At 36.9% G+C, this 18,980-nt stretch overlaps 1 pseudogene; it reads left to right on the top strand.

Moving 5' to 3' along the window:
• Positions 1-5,859: 5,859 nt before the first annotated feature.
• On the top strand, positions 5,860-7,767 carry LOC105081304 (NADPH-dependent diflavin oxidoreductase 1-like; annotated as a pseudogene).
• Positions 7,768-18,980: the final 11,213 nt, after the last annotated feature.

Here is an 18,980-nt window from a genome sequence, read left to right as displayed (position 1 = left end):
GTCCTGATGTTTCTTCTGTTTCAGCCTCACATGCTTTTCAGCTTAGAATTCTAGTAGGAATTCAAAACTCATTGAAAATAATAATTCCTTATGAATAGATTATAAAAGGATAAAAATATAGCATATATAAAAGTGTTTTATCTGAATGTAAGACATCATTATTAAAATAATTACTATGTACAATAGAAGGCTGATAAAGGAGTTAAACATAAGTTTGTTTAAAATAACAATTTCTGGAGATAAATAGAAATGGCAAGTAATGTGTTTTTAAGTCATTCCTACAGTTAGTAGACCAGGATGTCAGCCAGAAACTTTCAGCTATGTCACGAACCCTGAATGACCTTCAGTGGGCCATACAGCCAAAACAATTTGAAAATCTCTAACGTGAAAGGGATGGGAGAAATAATCTCTAAATCTCTTTCAATTTTCAACTTAATAATAAACAACTAATCTGAATGCCTGAGATAAATATTTTACGGATGTTATATACAAATGTGGATGTATATACAAATGTGGATAAACAAATGTGGATGTTTGGAATAACACGTGTTGATTCTTAGAGGACAGTGGAATCTGAATTAGAAGATAAGTAACCACTGACTGATAATTTTAAAATAAGATGCCATCATTTATTAAAACTGCACTGCAGGGACTTTGGTTTCAGCTCAGACAGAAAGAGCTTCGAAGCAATACTCCCATCCTTATAACAAGAAATAGCTGGACAAACTGATTATCAACAACTTTTTTTGGACACATCAGAGAACTCAGCTTGCAGATCAAATTACTACCCCAAAACCTAGAGAAATGAGCTCTTCCAGGGAGACAACTCTGGCATTTACTTATCTGGAGCTGAAGTCATTGGGCAGATATCATATAAGCTGGAAGGTACATTAAACTAGAAAATTTGGTGAAACACAAGAGGCTGAGTATGGGCTATCATGAGACTGAGAAGCTCCTGGCAGCTGGAGTCATGGGGAAGGGTGTACACTTTAACAGGTTTTTCTTACAGGAACCCACCAGGCTCTCACAGAATCAAGAATCCTGAGGAAGTTCCTCCACTCCCCACATGGTCCCAGTTGGTGGAGGGGAAGAGTAGCCATTGGAAATCCACCCAGACCCTTCTCTTTTATGGAACAAAAAGCTTAATCTCCAGGAGGTATGACATTGATGTTGGACATCAGGGAACTATCATTCAAGGTGAGTGAAGGGAGCTCTGATCTGCCACAGCCTCCCTGTGTCATTTAAAGAAAAAAAAAAGAATAAATGTACAGGGAGAGGACCTCAATTATATATACTGGAGACATTGGAGGACAACCATTACAGGGGGAAAGGATTAGAGGGCATGGGTTGAAAAAGCTCTACCCCTAGAGAAAGACAGAAACTCTTGTGAAAGCCACATGGCCTAGGCACAGGCCCACAGCACACTCCAAAGACTAAGATTTAATCAGATGAGAGAAAGTTTCCCTACCACATGCCCTACTGCTACCATAATAATAAGCCTCCAAAATATATAAAGTTTATTAAGAAAATTAATTGCACACATAGATCACAATGTTAAAAGTCCTTATCACCAAAAAAGGGGGGTGGGAGCACAAGGAAACTTTGGGAGGTGATAGATATGTCTAATACCTTGTGGTGCTGGTCTCACGGTTGTATGCATATGTCCAAACTCATCAAATTGTACACATTAAATATCTGTAGCTCTTCTATATTAATCATACCTCAATAAAGCTATTAAAATGATAAATTATATTGTCATCTTAAAAAAAAGTGCATTGTAGGAAGGGAAAAAAGGTCAACTGTTCCAGCCAGAGGCTTGGACCCACCACAGGCCAATTCTTAACACCCCAAAATCACAGATTTCACTTCACACAGAAAGATGGTCAGAGATGGACTTTGTGGTCAGCAGTGGGATTTCTCTTGAGACTCAGACCGGGAAAGGAGATTCTGAATACTCAATAGGAGAAGGGAGTTTGGAGCTATATAAGTCATAAGTAAGCGAATTTCAAAAGATTATTTAGAAGGGAGCCAATAACATACATGTGTAGAGCTCCTGCTATGTGTCCAACAGAACATAGGATCTAGGAGGCAGGGACTGTTTGCCCAGGAGAGGAAATCCTTAAATGCTTTAGTTGACACTTTACTGCATATCTACAACTTCTAAACATCTATGGGCTGATTTCTTTATCACTTTACATTCCACCACTTAATTTGTGGCCTTGGGACTCTACTTCTTAGTTTAAATAAGTTGCCTTATCTCTAATACTTGGATAATACTGTAATACTTCAGAGTCATAAGGCAGGGATTTAAAATGCACAGCCACTGACAGTCCTTAGCGCTTTATCTCCTGCATGGCCAAGGTGCATAATTTAATTGTCCCTCACTTGAGGTTTCAAGCTTTTCTGCATTTACTCTGGTCATTTTTTTCCCTTTAGGAAGGGCTACCTCCTCTCTTGGAAGCCCTTCTACATTGGTCAAAATTCTTATTACTTGCAGTTTAGCAATAACTAAATAATGATATTTGCATTAATTTATAATTGATACCTATTTGTGGAGGACGGGAAGGAAGACTTTTTGATCAGAGAAAGTCAAATAGATCTTTTCTGTTACATTTCAATGTCATCCTCATTCACAGCAGTGAAAAACCTGAGAAGATAATTCGTCCAGTGAACTTGCATTCACATGTGGTATCATGAGTAAGTAGGTGGCTGGTCATTGTTGCTTTTTCTTTTTCTGCATATCATATTCCTATTAACCTTTCCTTGGGACAAAAATGAAATATTCTCACTTACAAAGTAATGACTTATTGAAAACTCTATGAATTACTTTTTTTAATACTTCTTTAGAATTGCATTCATTTATCCCTAGGAACTCTGAAGGCTCTGAAAGACATGAATAAGCCTCACATTACTGTCAGTATTTTTTTTAATCTATTAATTATTCAAAGTATGCTAAGGGGTGTTTCAGAGACATAGCAATGTATTTCAATAGATACTTCCAAATATCTCATATGGTTGTTGAATATTTATGATGCTTCTACATAGTCTTCTCATCTTTATAAAATGCAATGACCCTAGATCTCTTGTATGGAACATCACCTGCCTCACAGTAAATAAACAGACATAAACGCTAGGCTAACTAGTTTAGGTTTATCTTTTACAAGATTAACATCTTAAAGCAATTTAGAACAGAAACAAATGTAAAATCATTTACTGTTTTTTAAAAAAAGGACCTTCTATTTGTAATGCTTTATAAGTTGTAAATCACCTTTTCATAATGTAACTTGTTTGAGCCTTACAACAACTCTGAGACTTAGTTAAAACAGGTGTGTTATCTCCATTTTATAGATGGGGCCACTAAAGCTAAGAGAAATGTCATAACTTTGCCAAAGCACACACATTAAAAAAGGAGAATGGGAATAATAACCAAAACACTAGTCCTTGACATCTGATACAATGATCAATGTCAGGTTAACAGAACTTTGAATGGAATTACTTGTGCTAGTATGAAAATTGTATCACTCTGTTCCAGAGGAAATTAGAATAGAATTTAAGGTAATCTTATAATCATATATCTTCTTATCTATATATTAGAAAGTACTTGCAAGTACACTCACTTGCTTTCACATCACTGTTAAAAAGGAAGTATAAATAAAATAGTGCTCACTGTGATGGTTGATACTACCTTAAAGGACAGGCAAATTAATGTGTTTAGAAGAAATTATACCCAGATATTCATCTTTTAAGCCCACAGATGCCCAGGAGATGCTCTAAATTAATATTACTGGAAATTCTGGTGTAATCTATGTATGCTAAAACAGTTCCTTACCCTCAGAAATACTCCAAAGATGAGGAAAGGGAGACTGGGGTGAGGGAGGAGGAGGCTCTCACACTGGCCCTGTTTTCCAGGTAGAATGACTACATGATAATAGAAATAGAGGCTCCTAAGAGGATGATCAGGATTAGGACAATGCAGAGTCTTTTAGTTACATTTCTATAACTACCTCACTAATCAACTTTTATCTTCATTATTCACTTTAACCCAGCCACCTCTCCAAGTAGGAGTAGAAAATAGGTTTCACTCTACCTCTTGGACATTCAAGACAAATGCTTTCTAATATTTAGATTAGCCTGAATAGCTCACTATTTAGAGAGGCCTAACTTGAAACAAATGATAGTGTTTCCTAATAAGTGAACATCAAATGTCTTGCCATGAACTCTAAGTACTTCTGAAATAAAATGAGAGTTCTTTATTCTCATCTATTATGTAGTACAAAGAACTGTCCTTCACACAGTAATAATTACCATCATTGTTGGCTTTCAATAACGTTAATTAACAATATAAACAGTATAAATTCATGATTATTACATCAAAGTTCATAATTAGCTAAACTAGGATAAAATTAAGTTTTGTCATCAAACCTTGGGATCTGCTGAATCTTGACTTTTCCCATGATGTCTGATATGGCTTTAATTTGTAGCTAAGAAGTAGGCAAAATTTTCATCAGCAAATAACTGCAGGCTATAGTGAAAAAGAAAACAGTGACCTGGGGTGATCATTGCAAATTTTGTAGTCCAACAGATGAACCAGTGGGAATTCATTTCATTATCAGTATTTGGAATTCCATTAAAGAAAATAGTGGTGGAAGAATTCATTCTATGAATTTTTCATGTTAAATTCCCAGTACATTTTTTTTAATTTTAGAAATAAATGTCTGATCTAAGAAAGTATATATCCTTTCCCAAAGTTAAATTAAAGGACACAATATTTCTTAGTAACAAGTGTGCTAAAGATAGATTTTAGAGACATCAGTAATACTGAGTGTCCTTGTAGAAAATCTGTCTGTGTCTAACTCAGGGAATATTACGCAGACCTCTTCTCTGTCCATAGTTCTGAAAAATTCTGTCAATTTTATAAAGACTGATTTATTAAACTGTCTTAATCTAGGTGTGATATTTTTATTCACTATTTTTTAGCCCTGGAAGTATTACCTTTAACAATGTTATCTAGTTTGCCATCTGAATATCCTGTATAACTTCTTCACTATTTTTTCAGTTCTGTAGTATTTTCCAAACAAACTCATTCCTTAGCATTCCCTTGACAACAGATATCCTCTTCTATGTACCACCTTATTTCTCTTTTCCTCTTCATGGAAAATGCTTTGAAAAATTCTGGACTTTGTGTCACTCCTCCTCCTCAGTAATTCACTTGTCAAAGGAAGATGACTTCCTTGTTGCTAAGTGCAACATTCATATCTGTTCTTTTTTATCTATTTCTCAGCAGTAGTCAGTATTGTTAACCACTCCCTCCTTCTTAAAACACTTTTCTTCCCTGTCCTTCATTACATTGTACTTCTTCCTGACCCATGGGCCGTTCCAACTCACTCTACTTTGCTGGCTTCTCTATAAGGTCTCAAAGCTTCAATCAGTGATCTTCTGGTTTTCTGTATCTACCAGTCACATCCTGTGGCTTTTAATGCCATTTATGTACTTTCAACTTCCAAAATTATTTCCTGTGATTGAGACCAGCCTGGTTGGTATACCAGACTTATGTATGCATTTACCAATTTGATATAACCACCTGGATACTGGATTGGGCATGCAATTCACCGGACATGCCAAAAGAGAACTCTTGATTTCACCTTCTACCATACCTGTCCTCCCTAACACTTTCCAGTCTGGATAAATTGCAGTTACAGAAAAAGGGAGAGATTACTGCATCAGAGTCCTCGAATAACCAGAAAGAAATCAGATCTAGCACACACGTTGAATGTTAATTTTGCTGGGAGAAGAGTCAGTTTGTAGTGATCAAAAGGAAGGCAGAGGCCCTGAGTGCAGGGGTCTCCGGGGTGAGCCCCGATGCCGAGCCCACGACTTCTGGTGCTCTTCGGGCAGCCAGGCAGGCACAGCCCAGGATATACGGGAGAGGCCGGGCCGCGAGTCTCGGTGCCAGCGGCTCGGCTACCAAGTGCAGGCCCTGGACTCCTACCCACTGGTCAATCTGATTAATGAGCCTAATGAGCCCCTGGTGATATTTGTTTGCGCAACTACAGGCCAAAGAGACCCCTCTTACAACATGAAGAACTTCTGGAGGTTCATATTCCGGAAGAACCTGCCGTCAACCTCCCTCTGTCAGATGGACTTTGCTGTCCTGGGCCTTGGGGACGCCTCTTACACCAAGTTCAACTTTGTGGCCTAGAAACTGCACCGATGGCTGCTGCAGCTTGGGGACAGTCCCCTCCTGCCCGTCTGCCTGGGCAATGACCAGCATGAGCTGGGGCCGGACGCCACCATCGACCCCTGGCTGCACAACCTGTGGGAGAAGGCACTGGGGCCACACCCTGTGCCCCTCGACCTGCCCGGAATCCCCTGGCCCTTCAAGTTTACCCTGCAGTTCCTTCAGGAGGCCCCCAGGACCTCCTCTGAGGAGCTGCGTGTGGCTAGGACAGACCCTCAGGGACCCCTTTCAGAGCTACAGCCCTTCCTGGCACCCATGGTCACCAACCAGGGGGTCACGGCCCCCTGCACTTTCAGGATGTTCTGCTGATCAAGTTCAACGTCGCAGGCTCTGGGCTCAGCTTTGCGGCCCATGACATAGTCTAGCCCATGATCCAGCCTTAGAACGCAGCCAGCCACATCCAGCATTCTGCCAGGTGCTGGGCCTGGACCCCGACCAGCACTTCATGCTGCAGCCCTGGGAGCCAGATGTTCCCTGCCTCAAGCTGCTGCCCCAGCCCTGCGCCGTGTGATGCCTCTTGTCCCAGTACCTGGACATCACCAGCGTGCCCCACCGCTCCTTCTTTGAGCTCCTGGCCTGTCTCTCCCTCGATGAGTGGGAGCAGGAGAAGCTGCTAGAGTTCAGTTCTGCCCATGGCCAGGAGGAGCTGCACAACTACTGCACCTGGCCCTGGAGGACCGTCCTCCAAGCTCTGCGTGACTTCCCACACGTGGCCACCACCATCCCCCCGCCCCAGACTACCTGTTGGACCTCATCCTCTCCATCCAGCCGTGGGCCTTCTCTACCGCCTCTTCTCAGCTGGCTGAGAAGATCCTCGTGGCCGTGGTGCAGTACCAGACACGCCTCAAGGAGCCCCGCTGGGGCCTCTGCTCCTGGCTGGCATTCCTGGACCCTGGGCAAGGACCTGTCTGGGTGCCCCTGTGGGTGCAGTCTGGGAGCCTGATGGTCCCGCAGACACCAGACACACCTGTGATCATGGTAGGGCCAGGCACTGGCGTGGCCCCATTCGGAGCTGCCATCCAGGAGCGTGTGGCATGGGGTCAGACTGGAAACGTCTTGTTTTTCGGCTGCCACCGGAGGGACCAAGACTTCTACTGGGAGGCCGAGTGGAAGGGGCTGGAGAAGAGGGCCCTCTGACTCTCGTCACCACCTTCTCCCGAGAGCAGGAGCAGAAGGTTTATGTGCAGCATGGGCTCTGGGAGCTGGGGCTGCTGGTGTGGGAGCTACTGGATCGCCAGGGGGCCCACTTCTACCTGGCAGGCAACGCCAAGTACATGCCGGCCGACGTGTCGCATGCCCTGACGTCCATCTTCCAGGAAGAGGTCGGGCTCTCTGGCCCGAGGCGGCCCCCTACCTGGCCCAGCTCCAGCGGACACTGTGTTTCCAGATGGAGACATGGGCCTGAGGAGCCGTCCTGCTGGCAGTGGCCACTCCCACCACTGCTCTTGCAGGGGCTGGGGGGCCTGTCTTATCCCGGCTGGAGGACGGTCAGCTCTTCCGCACAGACCACCTGCACTCCAGCTGACTCAGCTCCCACCCTCACCCTGACCCTGCTGCCAGTCCACCACCCAGACCACTCCTACTCCATGGCTCCAAGTGTGCCCCTCCGCTCACTCCAGGGTTCCTGGGTCCTGGTCAGGTTGGCGCCCTGGGCTGCACCACCCCGCCCAAGGCTCAGGATTCGAGCGGCATGAGGAGGCGCCCGGCAGTACACGCCTTCCTCGTCCTGTTCCAGGACAGACCCCACAACAAATGATGGCCTCTGGGTGGCTGCTTCCCCCGGCACTCAAACAAACACCCAAAAGCAAGCAAGCAAGCAAGCAAGCAAGCAGAGCATGTGAGCACAGAAGCTGGTAGTGGTGGTGGGATTTTATGAAAATGATCTTTCACATTCACCGAAATGGGGAACAAAGTCTTCAGCTGTGGAGGAGTTGAGCATGGCACCAGAATCACATCAAGCTCAAGGACAAACTGGTGAACTTCCTGCGTAGTGATAGGGCATCCTTTCTACAAATGAGACATGGATCTGCCACTGTGAGTTGTCGCATGGAATATTTTTATAAACTTCACCAAGCAGCTAAAACAAAATACTTTTTTAAGACTAAAGACTCAACGATTTGTCCTTAGAAGAGTGTTAGTCCATCAATATACAAGAAAAAGTTTGTTGCAACCAGGATCAATGAATTTCAAACATATTCCTTTAGGAGATGAATGTCAGGAATCTAGCTAAACAGCTGCTCTTGACGACTTCGGTTAAGGCATGGAAGGAAAGGAAAATTGTAGGAAAGCATAGTGGCAATGAGGAGTGCAGCATCGCTGTGTGGCACAAGGGATATATTCTCAGGGTGCAGAATATTAAGACATGCAGTATTTTTCTTGAGCAAAGGAAAGGCTGTACTGCCTTGAAGATAAAAAATACTAATTGCTAAGAAGAAGAGGATATACAGATATCTATCCTAACTACAAGTCAAAAGATAGGATTTCCTGATCTGGCTTAAAATAAAGGTCCAGTGTATGACTCTTAGCTTGTAAACTAATGACTACTGATTTCTCATAAATTTATTTCAGCAGCATCACAGACTCATAACAAACAGAAAGTTCTCAAAGATCACTAGAATATCCTCTCAGTCTAGGCAGTATCACTTCTGATAGAGATCCACAGAGATTGTGCACAAAATTTCCTGAGATGGGGACCAAAAATCTATCTGGAGAGGAAGTGTAGCTTAGTGGTTAAGAGCACAGTTTCTGGAACTAGACTGTCTGGAATCAAACTATAATTCTGTTACTTGCTAGCTGTGTGACCTTTGGGCAAGATGCTTAAACATTCTGTGCCCCAGGTTCCTCATCTGTGAAAATGAAAACACTAGTATCAACTGAAATGACAGTTGTGATGATTCTATGAGTTAATAAGGCTTACCTCAGTGTAAAATCTGTGTAAAATGGACTAATACAATCATCAGAAAGATCTCCCTTATGCTGTTCTTGAAAATACATGTCTTACTCCCTTAACCCATTGTCCCTAGTTAAGACATTCTGAGGCAACATAAAATATGTTTCAATAATTCCTTTCTCATATGATGTCCTATCGGTTTAATTTACACAGTTATAACATGAATTATAATTATTCTGTGTACTTCTTGAAAAGAGTACCCCCTTCTTATTTATAATTGCTCCCTTCAGGGCCCCGTACTCATCCCCATATCTGATGTGGGATATTTGCTCAAGGACTGTGAACTGAATGACAGGCAACCCTTCCAATGTTTAAAGACAACTCTTACATGCTTTCTATGTGTTCTGATCTCCAAGCTAAACATTTCCCAAATTTTCACTAATTCCTCATAAGTCATCATTTCAACTTCTCATTCAGCTTCTTCCTTTGAACATACTCCAGTCTTTCAAAGAGCCTCGTAAAATGTGGTACCCAGAACTGAACCCAACTTGCCACATATGGCCTGACAAATACTGAGTATTCTGGAATCATCAGTTCCCTAATATGGACATTATTCTTCTATAAATGCAACACAGAACAAAATACATTCCAAAGAATAGCTGATTTATTAATATTTAACCACTACTGTGTTCTCCCAACAGATGTAGTTCATATGGAAAAGTATTCATCATTGACACTTAAAATGTACCACATAGCCTTATATATATATTTATGTATATATATATATGTAAAGGGCTGAGGCTGACATGATATCTAAATATCTACATGCTTCTAATTCACCTTGTAAGATCACCTAGAGAGTCATTTAGTCATGAACCACTACTAAAGTAACTAAAACTATGAGCTGTACCTCTGTTGAGGATATGTTTCCTGCCACTAACCATACATATATAATAGATTATGGAATCTTTATTTTTTAAAAAAATGGGTGATGCTCAGTATTAGTTCATGTGTTACATAGGCTGAAATTCATCAATCAAGTTAAGGTTTCTTCATTTCTTTATTTTTTCAGCTTTATTGAGGTGTAATAGACAAAATTGCATATATTGAAGGTACACAATGTGATGCTTTGATATATTTATATACTGTGAAATGATTACCACAATCAAGTTAACACATATATTACCTCACATACTTAACATCTGTGTGTGTGTTGAGAAAATTTAAGATCTACTCTCAGCAGATTTCAAGTATACAATACTTGTATCAGTGTTTGTTCTTATGGAATAATCTCAATAAATTTACTTTGGGTAAACAGTGTTTTTTTTTTTTAATTAAAATCTTTTAAAAGTCAGTTAATATAGTAACCCTACCATGTGAATTTCTTTTGGGAGAAGTCAGGGCTTGGATGCAGCAACAGTGAGATCAAAAGTGTCCTTAGAAGAACAGTAAACACAGGCTGAGATAATACTCTTCATAATGCAGAAAATGTTCTATTAGTTTAATTTTATCACTATTGGAAGATGTCCATTTTTATCACTTAGAGATGGATAACTATTTATGTTTTTATATATGTATTTTATATATATGTATGTATGTATTATACATTTATATGTAAATATGTATTATATGTAATCAATTTATAAATAAGAAACACAAAATGCCTTTGGGACTGTCATCTACAATGACAAAACAATTAGAACAGAAATCACATTACTTTTCAAAGAGGTTTATGAGGATATTACTGTAGTAAAATCTTGGGTTAAAATTTTCTCTGGACTGAGGTACATGAAATGCAATATTAAGAAAATGACATAGGTGAAAAAACATTATATTCATGGGCATTAAGCCAGGATTTAAAAAGTAGACATTATAGGGAAAAAAGATATAGAAAAGAAAATTAAAGTATCAGCGCCTTTGGCATCTATTTTAGGACACTATTCACAGAATAGTGTGATTTTATAATGACTTAGGTCATTCTTCTATATGATACCATTAGATAAAATGACAGTATCTATCCCCCACCTCCACCCATATCACTGATGAAGAGATTTGGGCAGCATTTCAACAGCCTCACTTCAAATGGTAGAAAATGTAAGGTATGCTGCTTCTGGCAGCACAATGTAATAAATGGCACTGATACCCTTCTAATTCCAGGGACATGAAAATCCTGGACAAACGTGTTCATTCACAAATTAGCTAAATACAGAGAAAAAGATATCCCAAGTTTCCAGAAGCAGAAAGGCAAGTCTAAACTACAGTGTGAATTCTGCAGGTTGATATCATGGTACTTCAGGATGTTATCAAACCTGAAAATAGGCCCTGATAGTATGAAGCTGGAGTTTTAATGCCCAAAAGATGTGGATTTGTGCCTCTGTGAAGTTCAATGTGGGGAGATGGAACTGACTTGCATAAAGTCGTTAAAGGGGACTGTAAAAACTACAATTTCGGGGATAGAGAGGCAGCAAGGACAATTGTCATCTGCCCAGTTTTCTGGCTGAGAAATAATTAAGAGTTCTCTCAGAAATCAAAATCCTAGATTCTGCCACACAAATTCTTATCTCCCATAAGACAGAGAAATCCCACAGTTAGACATTAATGTCAAAATCATCATCTGATATGAAATCCCTGGGGTCCCTGTCAGAAGACAAAGAGGACATTGCCACAAACCCAGAAGCCCTTCCTAGAAAAACAACTATTCTAAAAATTTCCCCAATATATTTTCTAAGGCTAGGGCAATTTTAATATTCCAACCATTAAAAGATAATAAAGGAAAACAAAATAATATACCAATCTCATTTAGGGATATAATATTAAATCCTAAATGGCATGTTAGGAAACTGAATTTATCAGTCTATTAAACAAATCAAACATTCCATTTCCATTAGTATGTTGAACAACCCTGTCATGGAAAACCAAAAGAATATGTGATAATTTTTTAAATCATTGTTGATCTGAGAAAAAAGTAATGAATCTTCAAATACCAATAACAAATTGAAAAAATACTAAAGAGAAGCGAGCAATCTCAGAAGGCAGTTTTTAAACAGAAGCCCTGTTCTCAACTTTCACTTGTTGGAGGAGGAAAAGTATCTCCCTTGCAATTTCTAAAAGCACACTGATCCTAAGCAGGTGAGTTTGCAGCTCAATTTCCCACTACTTGCAAGAGAATATAAAACTCTTCTCTAGAAGAATGACCTTCACTCCAAGCCTAAGAAATACTCACACAAATACAATGTTGCAAGGAATACAGACATAGTAAAAATTCATAAAATACATATGGAAAGGAGGCACCACGATCAAGTCAGCAAAAACGCAGAATCAGTGACACAAAAATATCACATGTAGGAATCATCAGACACACAATATAAAACAATGTTTAAAATATCTGAAGAAACAAAAGAAGAAACTGAAAATATTAGCAAGTACCGATAAAAGTAAGCAAATTACCAAAAATAATTAAATGGAATGTCTAGAAATTTAAAACACTATGAAATTTGAACTTAAATATTCAAGATTAGTTAAACAACAGATTCAATAAAGATGAAGAAAAATTAATAACTGATAGATAAGAAGAAATTAACCAGAATGTATAAGAGAAAAAATGGTAGTAAATGTATTAGAGATTAAGAAAAAAGTCAAATAAACTTGTTAAAAGTTAAAAAAAGTGAGAGAAATGGAAGATAGAGTAAGAAGGTCTAATATTTTTGAAAAACACTCTTCCATTTTCTCTATCCTCTCCTTCCGGAAATCCAGTTAGAGATCTATCAGCAGAGAATTATCCAAAATTGCGGAAATACACCAAACTTCAAAGTCATTCAATTATACATAAAAAAATTTTTTAGTGGGTATAGATTTTATCATGAAGCAAACAAAAATTTTAATAAATTTCAAGCATACATAATATGATCTCTGGCACAAAGCAATTAGGTTGAAATCAGTAATAAATAACTAGAAAGGCTTTGTATATTTATAAACTATAAAACCCACTTCAAATAACCCATGGTTAAATGAATTAACCAGGCTGGAAAAATAGATAGATAATAGATACATAAGAAAAATACTTAAAATATACACTCATGTTGAAAAACAGAAAGATTAAAATTTATGATCCAAACATAACTGAAATGGTTTGAAAAAGAGACTCTAAGGGAAATAAGATGAAGACACAATACAGGTACACACACAACTTATTACACTAGAAACAAATAAGAAAACAATGATAAAATGAGAAAAATCAGCAATATTGATAACTTGAAAAGATTAATAAAAAGTGACCAAAAGAAAGACAAAATAAAACATTAAAAAAGAAAGGATATTAAAAATGTGACAGAAAATTAAAAGTTGTCAAGATGAAATAAATAACTACATGTCCATAAACATAAAACTTAATTCATGTAAATACATTTATAAACATATTATTAAAAAATATTGACACAAAAGGAAATGGGAAATACAGTCTTTTAAAACAGCTAAATAGTTCAAGAAATTGTATCAGATCTTTAAAATTTTCCCACAAATAAGATTCCATGCTAAGTTTTACTAGCGAACTCTAAGAAAAACTTGACTCAAAATATTCCAAAGTCTAGAAAAATGCAGAACAGTGCACTTGATTATAATAATCAAAACTATTATAAACTTGATACCATAAAACAAACAAAAGACAGTGTTAAAAAATTTACCAATCTCAACATGAATCTGGATAAAAGTTTCCAAACTATTTCTGTAAAGGCTAGATGGCAAATAATTTAGTCTTTGTGGACCAGATAGTCTCCATTGCAACTACTCAACTATGCTCTTGCAGCACAAAAGCAGCCATAGACAATATATAAATGAATGAGCATGGCTGTTTCAATAAAACTTTATTTACAGAAACAAGCTGTGGCCTGGATTTGTCCCTTGGACCGTAGTTTTCAGACCCCTGATCTAGATATAAACAATTCTAAATAAAATATTAATAAATTGTAGGAATTGTTTTGGTATCCTGGCCAGATCCCTTTTATCAGTCAGTACACACCTCCTCCAGCTGCTGTATGTTCCTTGGAGAAATGACTTCATCTGCATGCCCTGCACATGTGCTGTCCTACTGGGAGCAGCCACTGATGAAGTGATACTGATTACAAAAGTTAAGCTCATTTGTCTCAAAGCAGGAAATCTGTGGAGTGGTACTCCAAGACCAAACTTTACCTGTGACTACATCCTCTTGGTTCTGTCCCCCTCCCTCCTATAGACAACGCTCTCAATAATTCACTTGCAACCAAACATCTGTCTGCTTTCAGTTTCCTGAACTGAGACACAAATTGAATAAAGCAATGTGGAAAAACATAAAATATAGTTAAATTGGGTTTGCTCAGGGATTTAATTCACCTCAGTGACAGAATTAAGAAAAAATCACAATTTTCAATAACATTTAAATTATGTTTAATTAAAAAAGTATCAACTACCAATTTGGTATATAAAGGAACGTCTTTAAAAGCAAACATCAAACTCAATGGTGAAATGAAGGAAACACTCCTTTTAAGATAATGAATAAGACAAGAATGCCTATTATCACCACTTCTGTTTAATGCTGTGATGAAGGAACTGGCTAGTACCATGTATAAGAAAAAAACAAATTAAAAATGGAATGATTAGAAGGATATACACAAAACTGTCATTATTTACTGAAGATATTTGTCTATACAGAAACCCAAAAGTAACTATAGTTAAATTCACATAATTAATATGAGAGTTTAGCAACTTGCTGGAAAAAGTTACTATATAAAAATCGAGAGCAACCCAATCTATGCACCCCAATGTTCACAGAAGCACTATTTACAACAGCCAAGACATGGAAGCAACCTAAACGTCCACTGACAGAAAACTGGATAAAGAAGTTGTGGTACATTTATACAATGGAATACTACTCAGCCATAAAATAAGAATAAAATAATGCCATTTGCAGCAACATGGATGGACCTGGAGATTGTCATTCTAAGTGAAGTAAGCCAGAAAGAGAAAGAAAAATATCACATGATATCACTTACATGTGGAATCTTAAAAAAAAAAGACAAACAAAGTTATTTATAAAACAGAAACAGACTCACAGACATAGAAAACAAACTTATGGTTACTCGGGGGAAAGGGGGTGGGAAGGGATAAATTGGGAGTTCAAGATTTGTAGATCCAAACTAATACATATAAAATAGATAAACAACAAGTTCACACTACATAGCACAGGGAACTATATGCAATACCTTGTAGTAACTTATAGTGAAAAAGAATATGAAAACAAATATATGTATATTCATGTATGACTGAAGCATTGTGCTGTACACCAGAAATTGACACATTGTAGACTACTTCAATAAAAATGTATATATAAAAACAAAAAAAAAGGAAAAAAGGAAAAAATCAATATAACAATGGCAAAAATATCATCTACAAATATGTTAACATGAATATACACATATGTATACACACCAAGAATCTGGTATAACAGAGATTATATTATGAATGCATGTGGGAGACAATGTGCTATTCAATTCTACAAAAGACACTGATTCATCTGGCCATTTACATGGGAAAACATTTTTTCACTGTGTATACTACACAAATCAAAATGAATTGAAACCTGATGAGAACAATTAAAACATAAATATATCAAGAGAAAATATAGGAAATGTGTTATGATGATGGGGTAGTAAACAGGGAGAAAAAAACAAAAAAAAAAGGAATTGAGAATGAAAAAATTACAAATTTATCTTTGGCAAAATTATATTCTTCCTCCAAAAGATGCCATAAATAAAGTTAAAATATGAGCCACAGTATGAGGAAAGGTGCTTGGTGTGACCCTAGTTCTAATGGACTTAGTATTAGTATACAAAATAAAGATGTAGATATAGATAATAGATACTCACACTGTGTGTGTGTGTGTGTGTGTGTGTGTGTTTAACAGAAGAAAAATCTTGAATGGTTCATGACATAAAAGATATGCTACTTCCCCACTAACCAGAAAAAAATAATAATTATAAGAAAATTCTGATGTCATTGTATATCCATTCGATCCACAGCTACTTAATATGTCTGATATTACCAAGTGTTGGTAGGAAAATGCAACAGAGCAACTTCCATATTGGTTGGAATGTAACGTGGTTGTTATAAAAAATCTATAGCCCAAATTCAGGGAGTATCTTCTTCTCCCTTCTGAGTCATAAATATTAGGTTCCTATAAGGCAGTGAATACAAGTTTTGTAATTCTAAGATATAGATATTAATCAGAATGATTTATAAATACATTTCTTGTTTGCTATTCAAGATAATATTAGATAGTATTTTGGTCTTGTGCTTTCAACCTTCTCTTGATGAGGTCCCTCTCCTTTATTAATTTTACACTAATTGTGAATGTTAGTAGCAGAGTTTAATTTCACTTTTAAAATAAAATCACCTGATAATTATAATCAGGTGATATTTATTTATGATCACCTATTTATAATGTGGACAAAACATAAAATACCATTAAATGTTGTAGACACATATACTTTACAATAATAATGCAGAAGTCAGAATAGAATGTAATTACGTCCTAAAACAAGATAAGTGTTTAAACCTGCTTTATATCTACAAAATTACTCTGCCTCTCAACACTGATAAGATGGTAGTAATTTTATAAGCCTGGTTGAAAACCAATCTGAATTTGAAAGAAATTTTCATTACTTTTCTTTCAGCTTCAGAATGCAGTACATAAATTGGAAATATTCACTTGTCAAAGATACCATTTCCCATTTTCAGTTCTATTCTAATTTCCATCCTAAAAGTCATTCTGTGTGTGATACCACAGCAATACGTCTAGTTGTGCAGCCTCTGACATGAACAGAAGCAAAAGATCTCAAATTTGACAAAGGAGGAAGCTCTCTCTGGCACAGAAGGCATTTCCAAAAATTGCAAGACTCCTCCATAAATAGTATCATTTAAATAATTCTTTTAATAAATGTCAATATCTAGCACTCTAGATAATATTTTCACTTACTTCTTTTTCCCTCGTTTCAGCAACAAATTACAGAAAAGTAATAAAATCAATGAAATCTACTGTATTCCACTTATCCAGCTTGAACAAATTCTCAAGACAATAAGAGGCTTTCAGATGTATTTTGAGATGTCAAATTGTTTCAAAAGGCTTTTAAATAGTTCAAACAGAACAGATGAAGATGAAGTAAAAATGCAAAATCACACTTTCTTTGCAGTAACAACTCAGCATTTCAGTCAAAATGTTTACTGTAACAATTTTATGATGAACATCATTAAAACAACCTAGGCATCACCAAGCACACTGCTAGTGATTTTGTAGGGCAGGTATCCAGAACTGGAATGGTTGGATCAATGCACACATATTTAAAAGTTTAGGAAATTGTGCCAATATCCCACACACAGTTTGTACGATATACTCAAGTTAACAGTGTATGAGAATCAGCATATACTCACCCTCTTGCCTGCACTGTCAATCTTTAAAAACTCTTTGCTGTGTGACAGGCAAACATGAATATGCATTCCCGGTCCTACCTGTGTTGTTAAACATCTTCCCAGAGATAAACTGACCCTCTGAAAACTTCTATTGATCCCTTCCTGATCATATATGTCAATCGGTTGTCTGTTGTTTTTCCTTATGAAGTTGAATTGTACTGGTTTTGTCAGTGTAATTCAGTAACGTCTCAACAATTTTATGAATGTTTATCCTTTGCTGGATATGTTGCAAATAGTTTCTTCCCTTTTACACATAATTTTTAACTTTGTTTGCTTTGATCAAAAATAGATTCTTTTAATTTAATCAAATTTAACTCTTTGTTTCTCTTATGTCTTAGGGATTTTGAGTGTCACTTAAGAAGTCAAATTCAAGAATTGTAAAAATATTCTCCCATATATTCATCTAATAATAATTATTATTTAACCCTAGAATCTACCTAAAATATATTCTCATACATGGGATGAGGTAGATAAATAACATTTGTTTCCAAGTGTATGGCCAAATTGTTACACCACTGAATATCCCCTCCATTGTTCACTGATAAAAAATGGCACCATAACCATTTATTAAAATTCATCTATAAAATACATATGTGTGTGTATATATATGAGTTTTGTCTGGATTTTTTTACTCCATTTCATTACTCTATTTTTAATATATTTAGTACTATCAAACTTTTAATGTTTATTTATAATCTCTATATATAGTAGAAAATTTTTTCCTTTTTTTAAATTTAAATATATACATAGGGTTAGCTTTATATAATCGTTCTTCAAGATAATTTGATAATCTCATCAAGTTGTATACAATATTCTTTTATTACAATTGCATTTAATTTTACATTGATTCAATTATTTCACTTCTATTCGATTTTAATACAAATCATGATGTTTGCAGCACATTTAAGTCAAGGAGCTTGAATTCTGCCATGTTTCCGACAGTGGTATAAGCTTACTTTCAGCAAGTCTCCCATATAAAACTATGTTTTCTCTCTGTTTTTAAGTTCTTCATTTACATCCATCAATAGGGTTTTCTCTGTATATTTACAAAAGTCTTTCACAGATTTTGGTCAATTTATTCTTGTGAACATCATATTTATTATTTTATCCCATGTTACATTTTAAAATAATTATTGGTGTTAGTATGAAGGAAAAGATGGTCTGTATATTTATCTGGCATATAAGCATCTAATAATTTGTATAAGAGCTGTAATCCCTTTTTTCATTTAATTCTCTTGGATATTGTACATAGAAAATCATATAATTTGCAAAGGATAGTTTCCTCTCTTCCTTTCTGACATGTTGCTCCTTTTTTAATTTTCTCTATTTTATTTTATTTCCATGGATTACCCATGT

Source organism: Camelus bactrianus, chromosome X (genome assembly GCF_048773025.1).
Source record: "Camelus bactrianus isolate YW-2024 breed Bactrian camel chromosome X, ASM4877302v1, whole genome shotgun sequence".
In the NCBI taxonomy this organism is placed as follows: domain Eukaryota; kingdom Metazoa; phylum Chordata; class Mammalia; order Artiodactyla; family Camelidae; genus Camelus; species Camelus bactrianus.
Note: the sequence above shows the minus strand (reverse complement) of the source record. Positions and strands in the feature narration are given on the sequence as shown.